Source organism: Rhinolophus hipposideros (genome assembly GCF_964194185.1).
Source record: "Rhinolophus hipposideros genome assembly, chromosome: X".
Taxonomy (NCBI): Eukaryota; Metazoa; Chordata; class Mammalia; order Chiroptera; family Rhinolophidae; genus Rhinolophus; species Rhinolophus hipposideros.
The window spans coordinates 12,663,351-12,679,372 of NC_138046.1; positions in this window are offsets into that span (position 1 = coordinate 12,663,351).

The window sequence follows — 16,022 nt, forward strand, 5'->3', positions numbered from 1 at the left end:
GTGTGTAAATAATGCCAATACTCTTAACTTCTTTTTCAGGGAGAACGAAGCTTTAAAAAAACGTTCAAGGTACCCTGGAGAATTCCTTTGCCTGGAACCATTAGTGCAGCGCCCTACCCACAATTGTTCTCTCACTAGTACTGAAAGTGAGAATCGATTGTGGGTAGAATGGTGCACTAAAAAAGCAACGTTTTTGACAGCCATTGGAGCCAATATGGTGGCCGAAAGGCGTATATTCATGCTGTGTTTGTTATGAGCGTCAGATGCCTTTGTGTAGCCTTTGTGTTTGCTGTTGTTTCTAGTGAAGATCAATTAACGGTTTATTCCTAAGGGTGGGAATCCCTTTATGTTATAGAAGAGAAGGACGCCTCATCCTAGAGGAAGAGAGAAAAGGAGCACCCTTTTCTCATTGGCTGCTTGGAGTCATTCCTGTACATGTGGCTAGCCTCAGGGGCACCCATCCTCGGAAGTGGTGCACTGTGGACGGTAGTTGGTTGGCACTGGCTAGGGTTGTGGATCACTGCTGGGCACAGGCATTGTGGTGTGGATTTCAGAGATCAAGTCTTCATTTATGTGCAGGAGAGGCCTGCACGGATCTCTTCTTTTATGCCTGGCTGTGTATAGTGACCTATCCAGTGAGAAATTATTTAATGAGGTGACGTGTCATTAATACCTGCCTGTGAAGTTCAACCCTCAGAAAGAACATCGTTCGGGTCTCCTTTCGCAAAAAACTGGGTGCAGACATGCATCTCCACCTCCATACTTTTACGTGGAGGAAGGCTCAGCTGCCAAATGGATGTCCATCACGCTCAGACGGTTTCACTGATCCATGGTAACAATATGAAGTGCCACAGTTTCGAGAACTGAATGTCACTTTTCTGGAGAAACACAACGGGATTAAGTGTGTTCTCCCTGTGTAACCCTAATCATCTTGGTAACATTAGAGGAGGTGAAGAATTCTGCCGAGCGGATGGCAAGTTGTAGTGTCAGGTGAACAAACAGTTTTAATATGTGGAAATATCTCCTATACTCTTAGCTGTGTGTTCAGGAAGAAATGGAAGCTATACTGCATGCAGAGTGCAAGGTTGACTGGGAAGCCGTTTGGCTTGAGCCATCTGTGAGGAGCGTATTACGCAAAATTTCTCCCCTCACTCATAAGGCATGTGGCAGCGCCTTTGGGTAGCATAATGCTCATGGAAATCATTGCTTTTGGAGGCACTTTTACACATGCTTGGTGTACAGATGCGGGTGTTTACGGTAATTTTCTCGAGTTCCAAAGTCTCTGGCAGGCACGAGTTTTGAATTTTTTTCATATGAAATAGGATTTTAGTGGTATTTTCTAACTGTTGGAATTCCCTCATAGTGAAGACAAAGACACCTTATACATGACAGAAGAAGAGAAAAAGGGAGCAAGTCTTTCTGATTGATTTTTCGGAATCATTCATGTAAACGTGCAACATCTGAGGGCACTCGTGTGTGCGAGCGGTGCATTGGGCAGCTTAGTGGGTTGGAATTCCTAGGGGAATTGAAAATTCTTGGAAATGAACAGGATTGTTTGGAATTCAGAGATCCATGTTTCATTTCTTTGTCGAAGGGATCTGCACAGTCCTCCACCTTGATACCACTCTGTAGTGCCCTATCCGGTGTTGCACTAATTAATTACACTACTGTAATTAGTGCCCCACTGGAAGGCGCAAGGCTCAGCAAGAACATCGTTTGTGGTGGCCCTTTGTCCAGTCCTGGGTATAGACATGCAAGTCTCCTACTTCACATGCGTGTTTTGATGTCACCCAGGGCTCAAGTTCCAATGGATGTCAAGTACACTGAGATGATTTCAGGATTGTTTGCCAGCAATATGAAATCTGACAGAGTCGAGAGTTTCATGGAGAGCAGGGATAAAAACTCCAGGATTAGGTTTGTTCTTACTGCATGATCATAAATATGTAGGTAACCTTACTGTACATGACGGATTCCTCCACTTTGAGCATTTGAAGTCGGAGGGTCAGGTGATCCAGTAGTCTCAGTGTGTGTGAATATGGTGCTCTTAACTTTCTTGTTCAAGTAGAACAGAAAGATACAAAGGAACCTTCAAGGTATCCTGGGCAAGTCCTTTGCCGTGAACCATCTGTGCAGCGCCTTACCCACAATTGTTCTTCTCACGTATACTGCAACCTGAGAAGCGATTATGGGTAGAGTGAAGCACCAGAGAAGCAACATTTTTGACGGCTGTTGCAGCCAAGTTTCGGGCCAACAGGCGCGTGTGTACAGTGTGTGTGGAGAGCATCAGAAGCCTTTGGCTCGAATTTGTGTGATGTTGATCACAGTGATGATGAATGCACGGTTGATTCGTACGGGTGGGAATGCCTTCATGTTACCCTTCCGTAGAAACATAACAGGATCAGTTTTGTTTCCCTGCATAATCCTAATCATCTTGGCAACATTAGAGGAGGCGAGGGATTCCCCCATTGCAGGTGGCATGTTGTAGTGTCAGGGGAACAAATTGTCTGAATGTGTGGAAGTATCTTCTATACTCTTAGGTGTGTGTGTGCACGGAGAAATGAAAGCTATACTTGAGAGTGCAAGTTTGACCGGCAGGTGCCTTGGCTGAGCCATCTGTGAGCAGCGCCCTGCACACAGCTGGTCTGATAGCACATACTGCTCGTGTGCAGCCGTTTTTGAGAGAATGATGTTGAATGAAAGCAAAGTTTCTGGAGGTTGGTGAACCCAACATTCGATACTGATCCGGTGTTTTGGGTTTTATTTATTGGTAGTTCCAGATGCTCTGGGAGGCTCGAGTGGTGTATCTTCTTTATAATGAGGATGATTTTAGTGGTTTATGTGTAACAGTGGGAATTCCTTCATGTTACGGAAGACAAAGGCACTTTATACTTAATGGAAGAGCAGAGAAAGCGAGTAACCTTTTCTGGTTGATTTCAGAATCATGTTGTAAACGTGGAGTGTCTAGGGGTACCCGTGTTTGGGAGTGGTGCATTGGGCAGATTAGTGGACTGGCACTGGCTAGGGTTATTGACAACTCTTACAAACCATGAGTATTGTTTGGATTTCGGAGATTCACATGTCATTTCTTCGTAAAAGGGTCTGGGCAGTCCATCACCTTGATGCCTCGCTCTGTGCATTGCCATTTCCAGTGCGGAACTAATTAACTAGACAACTGTAATTAGACTCACTAGAATGAGCAACGCTCAGCAAGAACATTGTGTGTGGTAGGTTCCACCCAGGCTTGGGTATAGACATGCAAGTCTCCTACTTCACATGCGTGTTTGTACAACAATGAGGGCTCAGCTGCCAAACGTACGTCAGGCACGCTCAGATTACTTCAGTGTTCCCTTGGTAACAATGTGAAGTCCAGTAGAGTCAATAATTTCAGCGAGAACAGGCATAAACACATTCAAGGTACAAGTTCTCCTGCATGATCCTAAATATGTCGGTAACCTTAGTGTAGATGAGGGATTCTCCGAGTTTGAATATTTCAAGTTAGAGGATTGGGTGATCCAATAACCTCAGTGTGTGTAAATAATGCCAATACTCTTAACTTCTTTTTCAGGGAGAACGAAGCTTTAAAAAAACGTTCAAGGTACCCTGGAGAATTCCTTTGCCTGGAACCATTAGTGCAGCGCCCTACCCACAATTGTTCTCTCACTAGTACTGAAAGTGAGAATCGATTGTGGGTAGAATGGTGCACTAAAAAAGCAACGTTTTTGACAGCCATTGGAGCCAATATGGTGGCCGAAAGGCGTATATTCATGCTGTGTTTGTTATGAGCGTCAGATGCCTTTGTGTAGCCTTTGTGTTTGCTGTTGTTTCTAGTGAAGATCAATTAACGGTTTATTCCTAAGGGTGGGAATCCCTTTATGTTATAGAAGAGAAGGACGCCTCATCCTAGAGGAAGAGAGAAAAGGAGCACCCTTTTCTCATTGGCTGCTTGGAGTCATTCCTGTACATGTGGCTAGCCTCAGGGGCACCCATCCTCGGAAGTGGTGCACTGTGGACGGTAGTTGGTTGGCACTGGCTAGGGTTGTGGATCACTGCTGGGCACAGGCATTGTGGTGTGGATTTCAGAGATCAAGTCTTCATTTATGTGCAGGAGAGGCCTGCACGGATCTCTTCTTTTATGCCTGGCTGTGTATAGTGACCTATCCAGTGAGAAATTATTTAATGAGGTGACGTGTCATTAATACCTGCCTGTGAAGTTCAACCCTCAGAAAGAACATCGTTCGGGTCTCCTTTCGCAAAAAACTGGGTGCAGACATGCATCTCCACCTCCATACTTTTACGTGGAGGAAGGCTCAGCTGCCAAATGGATGTCCATCACGCTCAGACGGTTTCACTGATCCATGGTAACAATATGAAGTGCCACAGTTTCGAGAACTGAATGTCACTTTTCTGGAGAAACACAACGGGATTAAGTGTGTTCTCCCTGTGTAACCCTAATCATCTTGGTAACATTAGAGGAGGTGAAGAATTCTGCCGAGCGGATGGCAAGTTGTAGTGTCAGGTGAACAAACAGTTTTAATATGTGGAAATATCTCCTATACTCTTAGCTGTGTGTTCAGGAAGAAATGGAAGCTATACTGCATGCAGAGTGCAAGGTTGACTGGGAAGCCGTTTGGCTTGAGCCATCTGTGAGGAGCGTATTACGCAAAATTTCTCCCCTCACTCATAAGGCATGTGGCAGCGCCTTTGGGTAGCATAATGCTCATGGAAATCATTGCTTTTGGAGGCACTTTTACACATGCTTGGTGTACAGATGCGGGTGTTTACGGTAATTTTCTCGAGTTCCAAAGTCTCTGGCAGGCACGAGTTTTGAATTTTTTTCATATGAAATAGGATTTTAGTGGTATTTTCTAACTGTTGGAATTCCCTCATAGTGAAGACAAAGACACCTTATACATGACAGAAGAAGAGAAAAAGGGAGCAAGTCTTTCTGATTGATTTTTCGGAATCATTCATGTAAACGTGCAACATCTGAGGGCACTCGTGTTTGCGAGCGGTGCATTGGGCAGCTTAGTGGGTTGGAATTCCTAGGGGAATTGAAAATTCTTGGAAATGAACAGGATTGTTTGGAATTCAGAGATCCATGGTTTCATTTCTTTGTCGAAGGGATCTGCACAGTCCTCCACCTTGATACCACTCTGTAGTGCCCTATCCGGTGTTGCACTAATTAATTACACTACTGTAATTAGTGCCCCACTGGAAGGCGCAAGGCTCAGCAAGAACATCGTTTGTGGTGGCCCTTTGTCCAGTCCTGGGTATAGACATGCAAGTCTCCTACTTCACATGCGTGTTTTGATGTCACCCAGGGCTCAAGTTCCAATGGATGTCAAGTACACTGAGATGATTTCAGGATCGTTTGCCAGCAATATGAAATCTGACAGAGTCGAGAGTTTCATGGAGAGCAGGGATAAAAACTCCAGGATTAGGTTTGTTCTTACTGCATGATCATAAATATGTAGGTAACCTGACTGTAGATGACGGATTCCTCCACTTTGAGCGTTTGAAGTCGGAGGGTCGGGTGATCCAGTAGTCTCAGTGTGTGTGAATATGGTGCTCTTAACTTTCTTGTTCAAGTAGAACAGAAAGATACAAAGGAACCTTCAAGGTATCCTGGGCAAGTCCTTTGCCGTGAACCATCTGTGCAGCGCCTTACCCACAATTGTTCTTCTCACGTATACTGCAACCTGAGAAGCGATTATGGGTAGAGTGAAGCACCAGAGAAGCAACATTTTTGACGGCTGTTGCAGCCAAGTTTCGGGCCAACAGGCGCGTGTGTACAGTGTGTGTGGAGAGCATCAGAAGCCTTTGGCTCGAATTTGTGTGATGTTGATCACAGTGATGATGAATGCACGGTTGATTCGTACGGGTGGGAATACCTTCATGTTACCCTTCCGTAGAAACATAACAGGATCAGTTTTGTTTCCCTGCATAATCCTAATCATCTTGGCAACATTAGAGGAGGCGAGGGATTCCCCCATTGCAGGTGGCATGTTGTAGTGTCAGGGGAACAAATTGTCTGAATGTGTGGAAGTATCTTCTATACTCTTAGGTGTGTGTGTGCACGGAGAAATGAAAGCTATACTTGAGAGTGCAAGTTTGACCGGCAGGTGCCTTGGCTGAGCCATCTGTGAGCAGCGCCCTGCACACAGCTGGTCTGATAGCACATACTGCTCGTGTGCAGCCGTTTTTGAGAGAATGATGTTGAATGAAAGCAAAGTTTCTGGAGGTTGGTGAACCCAACATTCGATACTGATCCGGTGTTTTGGGTTTTATTTATTGGTAGTTCCAGATGCTCTGGGAGGCTCGAGTGGTGTATCTTCTTTATAATGAGGATGATTTTAGTGGTTTATGTGTAACAGTGGGAATTCCTTCATGTTACGGAAGACAAAGGCACTTTATACTTAATGGAAGAGCAGAGAAAGCGAGTAACCTTTTCTGGTTGATTTCAGAATCATGTTGTAAACGTGGAGTGTCTAGGGGTACCCGTGTTTGGGAGTGGTGCATTGGGCAGATTAGTGGACTGGCACTGGCTAGGGTTATTGACAACTCTTACAAACCATGAGTATTGTTTGGATTTCGGAGATTCACATGTCATTTCTTTGTAAAAGGGGCTGGGCAGTCCATCACCTTGATGCCTCGCTCTGTGCATTGCCATTTCCAGTGCGGAACTAATTAACTAGACAACTGTAATTAGACTCACTAGAATGAGCAACGCTCAGCAAGAACATTGTGTGTGGTAGGTTCCACCCAGGCTTGGGTATAGACATGCAAGTCTCCTACTTCACATGCGTGTTTGTACAACAATGAGGGCTCAGCTGCCAAACGTACGTCAGGCACGCTCAGATTACTTCAGTGTTCCCTTGGTAACAATGTGAAGTCCAGTAGAGTCAATAATTTCAGCGAGAACAGGCATAAACACATTCAAGGTACAAGTTCTCCTGCATGATCCTAAATATGTCGGTAACCTTAGTGTAGATGAGGGATTCTCCGAGTTTGAATATTTCAAGTTAGAGGATTGGGTGATCCAATAACCTCAGTGTGTGTAAATAATGCCAATACTCTTAACTTCTTTTTCAGGGAGAACGAAGCTTTAAAAAAACGTTCAAGGTACCCTGGAGAATTCCTTTGCCTGGAACCATTAGTGCAGCGCCCTACCCACAATTGTTCTCTCACTAGTACTGAAAGTGAGAATCGATTGTGGGTAGAATGGTGCACTAAAAAAGCAACGTTTTTGACAGCCATTGGAGCCAATATGGTGGCCGAAAGGCGTATATTCATGCTGTGTTTGTTATGAGCGTCAGATGCCTTTGTGTAGCCTTTGTGTTTGCTGTTGTTTCTAGTGAAGATCAATTAACGGTTTATTCCTAAGGGTGGGAATCCCTTTATGTTATAGAAGAGAAGGACGCCTCATCCTAGAGGAAGAGAGAAAAGGAGCACCCTTTTCTCATTGGCTGCTTGGAGTCATTCCTGTACATGTGGCTAGCCTCAGGGGCACCCATCCTCGGAAGTGGTGCACTGTGGACGGTAGTTGGTTGGCACTGGCTAGGGTTGTGGATCACTGCTGGGCACAGGCATTGTGGTGTGGATTTCAGAGATCAAGTCTTCATTTATGTGCAGGAGAGGCCTGCACGGATCTCTTCTTTTATGCCTGGCTGTGTATAGTGACCTATCCAGTGAGAAATTATTTAATGAGGTGACGTGTCATTAATACCTGCCTGTGAAGTTCAACCCTCAGAAAGAACATCGTTCGGGTCTCCTTTCGCAAAAAACTGGGTGCAGACATGCATCTCCACCTCCATACTTTTACGTGGAGGAAGGCTCAGCTGCCAAATGGATGTCCATCACGCTCAGACAGTTTCACTGATCCATGGTAACAATATGAAGTGCCACAGTTTCGAGAACTGAATGTCACTTTTCTGGAGAAACACAACGGGATTAAGTGTGTTCTCCCTGTGTAACCCTAATCATCTTGGTAACATTAGAGGAGGTGAAGAATTCTGCCGAGCGGATGGCAAGTTGTAGTGTCAGGTGAACAAACAGTTTTAATATGTGGAAATATCTCCTATACTCTTAGCTGTGTGTTCAGGAAGAAATGGAAGCTATACTGCATGCAGAGTGCAAGGTTGACTGGGAAGCCGTTTGGCTTGAGCCATCTGTGAGGAGCGTATTACGCAAAATTTCTCCCCTCACTCATAAGGCATGTGGCAGCGCCTTTGGGTAGCATAATGCTCATGGAAATCATTGCTTTTGGAGGCACTTTTACACATGCTTGGTGTACAGATGCGGGTGTTTACGGTAATTTTCTCGAGTTCCAAAGTCTCTGGCAGGCACGAGTTTTGAATTTTTTTCATATGAAATAGGATTTTAGTGGTATTTTCTAACTGTTGGAATTCCCTCATAGTGAAGACAAAGACACCTTATACATGACAGAAGAAGAGAAAAAGGGAGCAAGTCTTTCTGATTGATTTTTCGGAATCATTCATGTAAACGTGCAACATCTGAGGGCACTCGTGTTTGCGAGCGGTGCATTGGGCAGCTTAGTGGGTTGGAATTCCTAGGGGAATTGAAAATTCTTGGAAATGAACAGGATTGTTTGGAATTCAGAGATCCATGGTTTCATTTCTTTGTCGAAGGGATCTGCACAGTCCTCCACCTTGATACCACTCTGTAGTGCCCTATCCGGTGTTGCACTAATTAATTACACTACTGTAATTAGTGCCCCACTGGAAGGCGCAAGGCTCAGCAAGAACATCGTTTGTGGTGGCCCTTTGTCCAGTCCTGGGTATAGACATGCAAGTCTCCTACTTCACATGCGTGTTTTGATGTCACCCAGGGCTCAAGTTCCAATGGATGTCAAGTACACTGAGATGATTTCAGGATCGTTTGCCAGCAATATGAAATCTGACAGAGTCGAGAGTTTCATGGAGAGCAGGGATAAAAACTCCAGGATTAGGTTTGTTCTTACTGCATGATCATAAATATGTAGGTAACCTGACTGTAGATGACGGATTCCTCCACTTTGAGCGTTTGAAGTCGGAGGGTCGGGTGATCCAGTAGTCTCAGTGTGTGTGAATATGGTGCTCTTAACTTTCTTGTTCAAGTAGAACAGAAAGATACAAAGGAACCTTCAAGGTATCCTGGGCAAGTCCTTTGCCGTGAACCATCTGTGCAGCGCCTTACCCACAATTGTTCTTCTCACGTATACTGCAACCTGAGAAGCGATTATGGGTAGAGTGAAGCACCAGAGAAGCAACATTTTTGACGGCTGTTGCAGCCAAGTTTCGGGCCAACAGGCGCGTGTGTACAGTGTGTGTGGAGAGCATCAGAAGCCTTTGGCTCGAATTTGTGTGATGTTGATCACAGTGATGATGAATGCACGGTTGATTCGTACGGGTGGGAATACCTTCATGTTACCCTTCCGTAGAAACATAACAGGATCAGTTTTGTTTCCCTGCATAATCCTAATCATCTTGGCAACATTAGAGGAGGCGAGGGATTCCCCCATTGCAGGTGGCATGTTGTAGTGTCAGGGGAACAAATTGTCTGAATGTGTGGAAGTATCTTCTATACTCTTAGGTGTGTGTGTGCACGGAGAAATGAAAGCTATACTTGAGAGTGCAAGTTTGACCGGCAGGTGCCTTGGCTGAGCCATCTGTGAGCAGCGCCCTGCACACAGCTGGTCTGATAGCACATACTGCTCGTGTGCAGCCGTTTTTGAGAGAATGATGTTGAATGAAAGCAAAGTTTCTGGAGGTTGGTGAACCCAACATTCGATACTGATCCGGTGTTTTGGGTTTTATTTATTGGTAGTTCCAGATGCTCTGGGAGGCTCGAGTGGTGTATCTTCTTTTTAATGAGGATGATTTTAGTGGTTTATGTGTAACAGTGGGAATTCCTTCATGTTACGGAAGACAAAGGCACTTTATACTTAATGGAAGAGCAGAGAAAGCGAGTAACCTTTTCTGGTTGATTTCAGAATCATGTTGTAAACGTGGAGTGTCTAGGGGTACCCGTGTTTGGGAGTGGTGCATTGGGCAGATTAGTGGACTGGCACTGGCTAGGGTTATTGACAACTCTTACAAACCATGAGTATTGTTTGGATTTCGGAGATTCACATGTCATTTCTTCGTAAAAGGGGCTGGGCAGTCCATCACCTTGATGCCTCGCTCTGTGCATTGCCATTTCCAGTGCGGAACTAATTAACTAGACAACTGTAATTAGACTCACTAGAATGAGCAACGCTCAGCAAGAACATTGTGTGTGGTAGGTTCCACCCAGGCTTGGGTATAGACATGCAAGTCTCCTACTTCACATGCGTGTTTGTACAACAATGAGGGCTCAGCTGCCAAACGTACGTCAGGCACGCTCAGATTACTTCAGTGTTCCCTTGGTAACAATGTGAAGTCCAGTAGAGTCAATAATTTCAGCGAGAACAGGCATAAACACATTCAAGGTACAAGTTCTCCTGCATGATCCTAAATATGTCGGTAATCGTAGTGTAGATGAGGGATTCTCCGAGTTTGAATATTTCAAGTTAGAGGATTGGGTGATCCAATAACCTCAGTGTGTGTAAATAATGCCAATACTCTTAACTTCTTTTTCAGGGAGAATGAAGCTTTAAAAAAACGTTCAAGGTACCCTGGAGAATTCCTTTGCCTGGAACCATTAGTGCAGCGCCCTACCCACAATTGTTCTCTCACTAGTACTGAAAGTGAGAATCGATTGTGGGTAGAATGGTGCACTAAAAAAGCAACGTTTTTGACAGCCTTTGGAGCCAATATGGGGGCCGAGAAGCGTATATTCATGCTGTGTTTGTTATGAGCGTCGGATGCCTTTGTGTAGCCTTTGTGTTTGCTGTTGTTTCTAGTGAAGATCAATTAACGGTTTATTCCTAAGGGTGGGAATCCCTTTATGTTATAGAAGAGAAGGACGCCTCATCCTAGAGGAAGAGAGAAAAGGAGCACCCTTTTCTCATTGGCTGCTTGGAGTCATTCCTGTACATGTGGCTAGCCTCAGGGACACCCATCCTCGGAAGTGGTGCACTGTGGACGGTAGTTGGTTGGCACTGGCTAGGGTTGTGGATCACTGCTGGGCACAGGCATTGTGGTGTGGATTTCAGAGATCAAGTCTTCATTTATGTGCAGGAGAGGCCTGCACGGATCTCTTCTTTTATGCCTGGCTGTGTGTAGTGACCTATCCAGTGAGAAATTATTTAATGAGGTGACGTGTCATTAATACCTGCCTGTGAAGTTCAACCCTCAGAAAGAACATCGTTCGGGTCTCCTTTCGCAAAAAACTGGGTGCAGACATGCATCTCCACCTCCATACTTTTACGTGGAGGAGGGCTCAGCTGCCAAATGGATGTCCATCACGCTCAGACAGTTTCACTGATCCATGGTAACAATATGAAGTGCCACAGTTTCGAGAACTGAATGTCACTTTTCTGGAGAAACACAACGGGATTAAGTGTGTTCTCCCTGTGTAACCCTAATCATCTTGGTAACATTAGAGGAGGTGAAGAATTCTGCCGAGCGGATGGCAAGTTGTAGTGTCAGGTGAACAAACAGTTTTAATATGTGGAAATATCTCCTATACTCTTAGCTGTGTGTTCAGGAAGAAATGGAAGCTATACTGCATGCAGAGTGCAAGGTTGACTGGGAAGCCGTTTGGCTTGAGCCATCTGTGAGGAGCGTATTACGCAAAATTTCTCCCCTCACTCATAAGGCATGTGGCAGCGCCTTTGGGTAGCATAATGCTCATGGAAATCATTGCTTTTGGAGGCACTTTTACACATGCTTGGTGTACAGATGCGGGTGTTTACGGTAATTTTCTCGAGTTCCAAAGTCTCTGGCAGGCACGAGTTTTGAATTTTTTTCATATGAAATAGGATTTTAGTGGTATTTTCTAACTGTTGGAATTCCCTCATAGTGAAGACAAAGACACCTTATACATGACAGAAGAAGAGAAAAAGGGAGCAAGTCTTTCTGATTGATTTTTCGGAATCATTCATGTAAACGTGCAACATCTGAGGGCACTCGTGTTTGCGAGCGGTGCATTGGGCAGCTTAGTGGGTTGGAATTCCTAGGGGAACTGAAAATTCTTGGAAATGAACAGGATTGTTTGGAATTCAGAGATCCATGGTTTCATTTCTTTGTCGAAGGGATCTGCACAGTCCTCCACCTTGATACCACTCTGTAGTGCCCTATCCGGTGTTGCACTAATTAATTACACTACTGTAATTAGTGCCCCACTGGAAGGCGCAAGGCTCAGCAAGAACATCGTTTGTGGTGGCCCTTTGTCCAGTCCTGGGTATAGACATGCAAGTCTCCTACTTCACATGCGTGTTTTGATGTCACCCAGGGCTCAAGTTCCAATGGATGTCAAGTACACTGAGATGATTTCAGGATCGTTTGCCAGCAATATGAAATCTGACAGAGTCGAGAGTTTCATGGAGAGCAGGGATAAAAACTCCAGGATTAGGTTTGTTCTTACTGCATGATCATAAATATGTAGGTAACCTGACTGTAGATGACGGATTCCTCCACTTTGAGCGTTTGAAGTCGGAGGGTCGGGTGATCCAGTAGTCTCAGTGTGTGTGAATATGGTGCTCTTAACTTTCTTGTTCAAGTAGAACAGAAAGATACAAAGGAACCTTCAAGGTATCCTGGGCAAGTCCTTTGCCGTGAACCATCTGTGCAGCGCCTTACCCACAATTGTTCTTCTCACGTATACTGCAACCTGAGAAGCGATTATGGGTAGAGTGAAGCACCAGAGAAGCAACATTTTTGACGGCTGTTGCAGCCAAGTTTCGGGCCAACAGGCGCGTGTGTACAGTGTGTGTGGAGAGCATCAGAAGCCTTTGGCTCGAATTTGTGTGATGTTGATCACAGTGATGATGAATGCACGGTTGATTCGTACGGGTGGGAATACCTTCATGTTACCCTTCCGTAGAAACATAACAGGATCAGTTTTGTTTCCCTGCATAATCCTAATCATCTTGGCAACATTAGAGGAGGCGAGGGATTCCCCCATTGCAGGTGGCATGTTGTAGTGTCAGGGGAACAAATTGTCTGAATGTGTGGAAGTATCTTCTATACTCTTAGGTGTGTGTGTCACGGAGAAATGAAAGCTATACTTGAGAGTGCAAGTTTGACTGGCAGGTGCCTTGGCTGAGCCATCTGTGAGCAGCGCCCTGCACACAGCTGGTCTGATAGCACATACTGCTCGTGTGCAGCCGTTTTTGAGAGAATGATGTTGAATGAAAGCAAAGTTTCTGGAGGTTGGTGAACCCAACATTCGATACTGATCCGGTGTTTTGGGTTTTATTTATTGGTAGTTCCAGATGCTCTGGGAGGCTCGAGTGGTGTATCTTCTTTATAATGAGGATGATTTTAGTGGTTTATGTGTAACAGTGGGAATTCCTTCATGTTACGGAAGACAAAGGCACTTTATACTTAATGGAAGAGCAGAGAAAGCGAGTAACCTCCTCTGGTTGATTTCAGAATCATGTTGTAAACGTGGAGTGTCTAGGGGTACCCGTGTTTGGGAGTGGTGCATTGGGCAGATTAGTGGACTGGCACTGGCTAGGGTTATTGACAACTCTTAGAAACCATGAGTATTGTTTGGATTTCGGAGATTCACATGTCATTTCTTCGTAAAAGGGTCTGGGCAGTCCATCACCTCGATGCTTCGCTCTGTGCATTGCCATGTCCAGTGCGGAACTAATTAACTAGACTACTGTAATTAGACTCACTAGAAGGAGCAACGCTCAGCAAGAACATTGTGTGTGGTAGGTTCCACCCAGTCTTGGGTATAGACATGGAAGTATCCTACTTCACATGCGTGTTTGTACAACAATGAGGGCTCAGCTGCCAAACGTACGTCAGGCACGCTCAGATTACTTCAGTGTTCCCTTGGTAACAATGTGAAGTCCAGTAGAGTCAATAATTTCAGCGAGAACAGGCATAAACACATTCAAGGTACAAGTTCTCCTGCATGATCATAAATATGTCGGTAACCTTAGTGTGGATGAGGGATTCTCCCAGTTTGAATATTTCAAGTTAGAAGATTGGGTGATCCAAAAACCTCAGTGTGTGTAAATAACGCCAATACTCTTAACTTCTTTTTCAGGGATAACGAAGCTTTAAAAAAACGTTCAAGGTACCCTGGAGAATTCCTTTGCCTGGAACCATTAGTGCAGCGCTGTACCCACAATTGTTCTCCCACTAGTACTGAAAGTGAGAATCAATTGTGGGTAGAATGGTGCACTAAAAAAGCAACGTTTTTGACAGCCTTTGGAGCCAATATGGGTGCCGAGAAGCGTATATTCATGCTGTGTTTGTTATGAGCGTTGGATGCCTTTGTGTAGCCTTTGTGTTTGCTGTTCGTCAAGTGAAGATCAATTAACGTTTTATTCCTAAGGGTGGGAATCCCTTTATGTCATAGAAGAGAAGGACGCCTCATCATAGAGGAAGAGAGAAAAGGAGCACCCTCTTCTCATTGGCTCCTTGGAGTCATTCCTGTACATGTGGCTAGCCTCAGGGACACCCATCCTCGGAAGTGGTGCACTGTGGACGGTAGTTGGTTGGCACTGGCTAGGGTTGTGGATCACTGCCGGGCACAGGCATTGTGGTGTGGATTTCAGAGATCAAGTCTTCATTTATGTGCAGGAGAGGCCTGCATGGGTATCTTCTTTCATGCCTGGCTCTGTGTAGTCCCCTATCCAGTGAGAAACTATTAATGAGGCGACGTGTCATTAGTACCTGCCTGGAAAGTTCAACCCTCAGCAAGAGCACAGTTTTGGTGACCTTTCGCCCCAAAGTGGGTGCAGACACACATCTTTCCTTCACCTCTATATTTTTATGTGGAGTAGGGCTCAGCTGCCAAATGGATGTCCATCACGCTCAGACGGTTTGACTCATCCGTGGTAACAATATGAAGTGCCAGAAGTTTGAGAACTGAATGTTACGCTTCCGGAGATATGCAACGGTATCAAGTGTGTTCTCTGTGTATTCCTATACATCTGTGTAACATAACAAGAGGTGAAGAATTGTGCCCTTGCGGGTGGCAAGTTGTAGTGTCAGGTGAACAAATAGTTTCAATTTGTGGAAATATCTCTTATACTCTCACTTGTGTTCAGGGAGTTGGGGTAGCTATCCTGCAGAGTGTAAGGTTGAGTGGGAGGCCGTTTGTCATGAGCCATCTTTGAGCTGCCCACTACCCAAAATTGCTCTGCTCGCTCATATGGCATGTGGCAGCCACTTTGGGTAGCATGATGATCATGGAAATGAAGGGTTTTGGTGGCCTTTTTACACAAAGTGGTTGTTCAGATGAGTGTGTTTACAGTAATTTTCTTGAGAGTTCCAGATTTCCTGGCAGACATGAGTTCTGGATTTTTTTCATATTATATATGACTTTAGTTGTATATTCCTAAGATAAGGAATTCCTTCATGGTACGGAAGACAAAGACACCTTATACTAATAGAGAAAGAGAGAAAGGAAACAAGCCTTTCTGATTGATTTATCTGAATCATTCATGTAAACGTGCAACATCTGAGGAGCACTCGTGTTTGCGAGCAGTGCATTGGGCAGCATAGTGGGTTGGAATTCCTAGGGGAATTGAAAATTCTTGGAAATGAACAGGATTCTTTGGAATTCGGAGATCCATGTTTCATTTGTTTGTCGAAGGGATGTGCACACTCCTCCACCTTGATAGCACTCTGTGCAGTGCCCTATCCGGTGTTGCAATAATTTCTTATACTACGGTAATTAGTGCCTCACTGGAAGGCGCAAGGCTCAGCAAGAACATCGTTTGTGGTGGCCCTTCGTTCAGTTCTGGGTATCGACATGCAAGTCTCCTACTTCACATGCGTGTTTTGATGTCACCCAGGGCTCAACTTCCAAATGGATGTCAGGTACACTGAGGTGATTTCAGGATCCTTTGCCAGCAGTATGAACTCTGACAGGGTCGAGAGTTTCATGGAGAGCAGGGATAAAAACATTCCAGG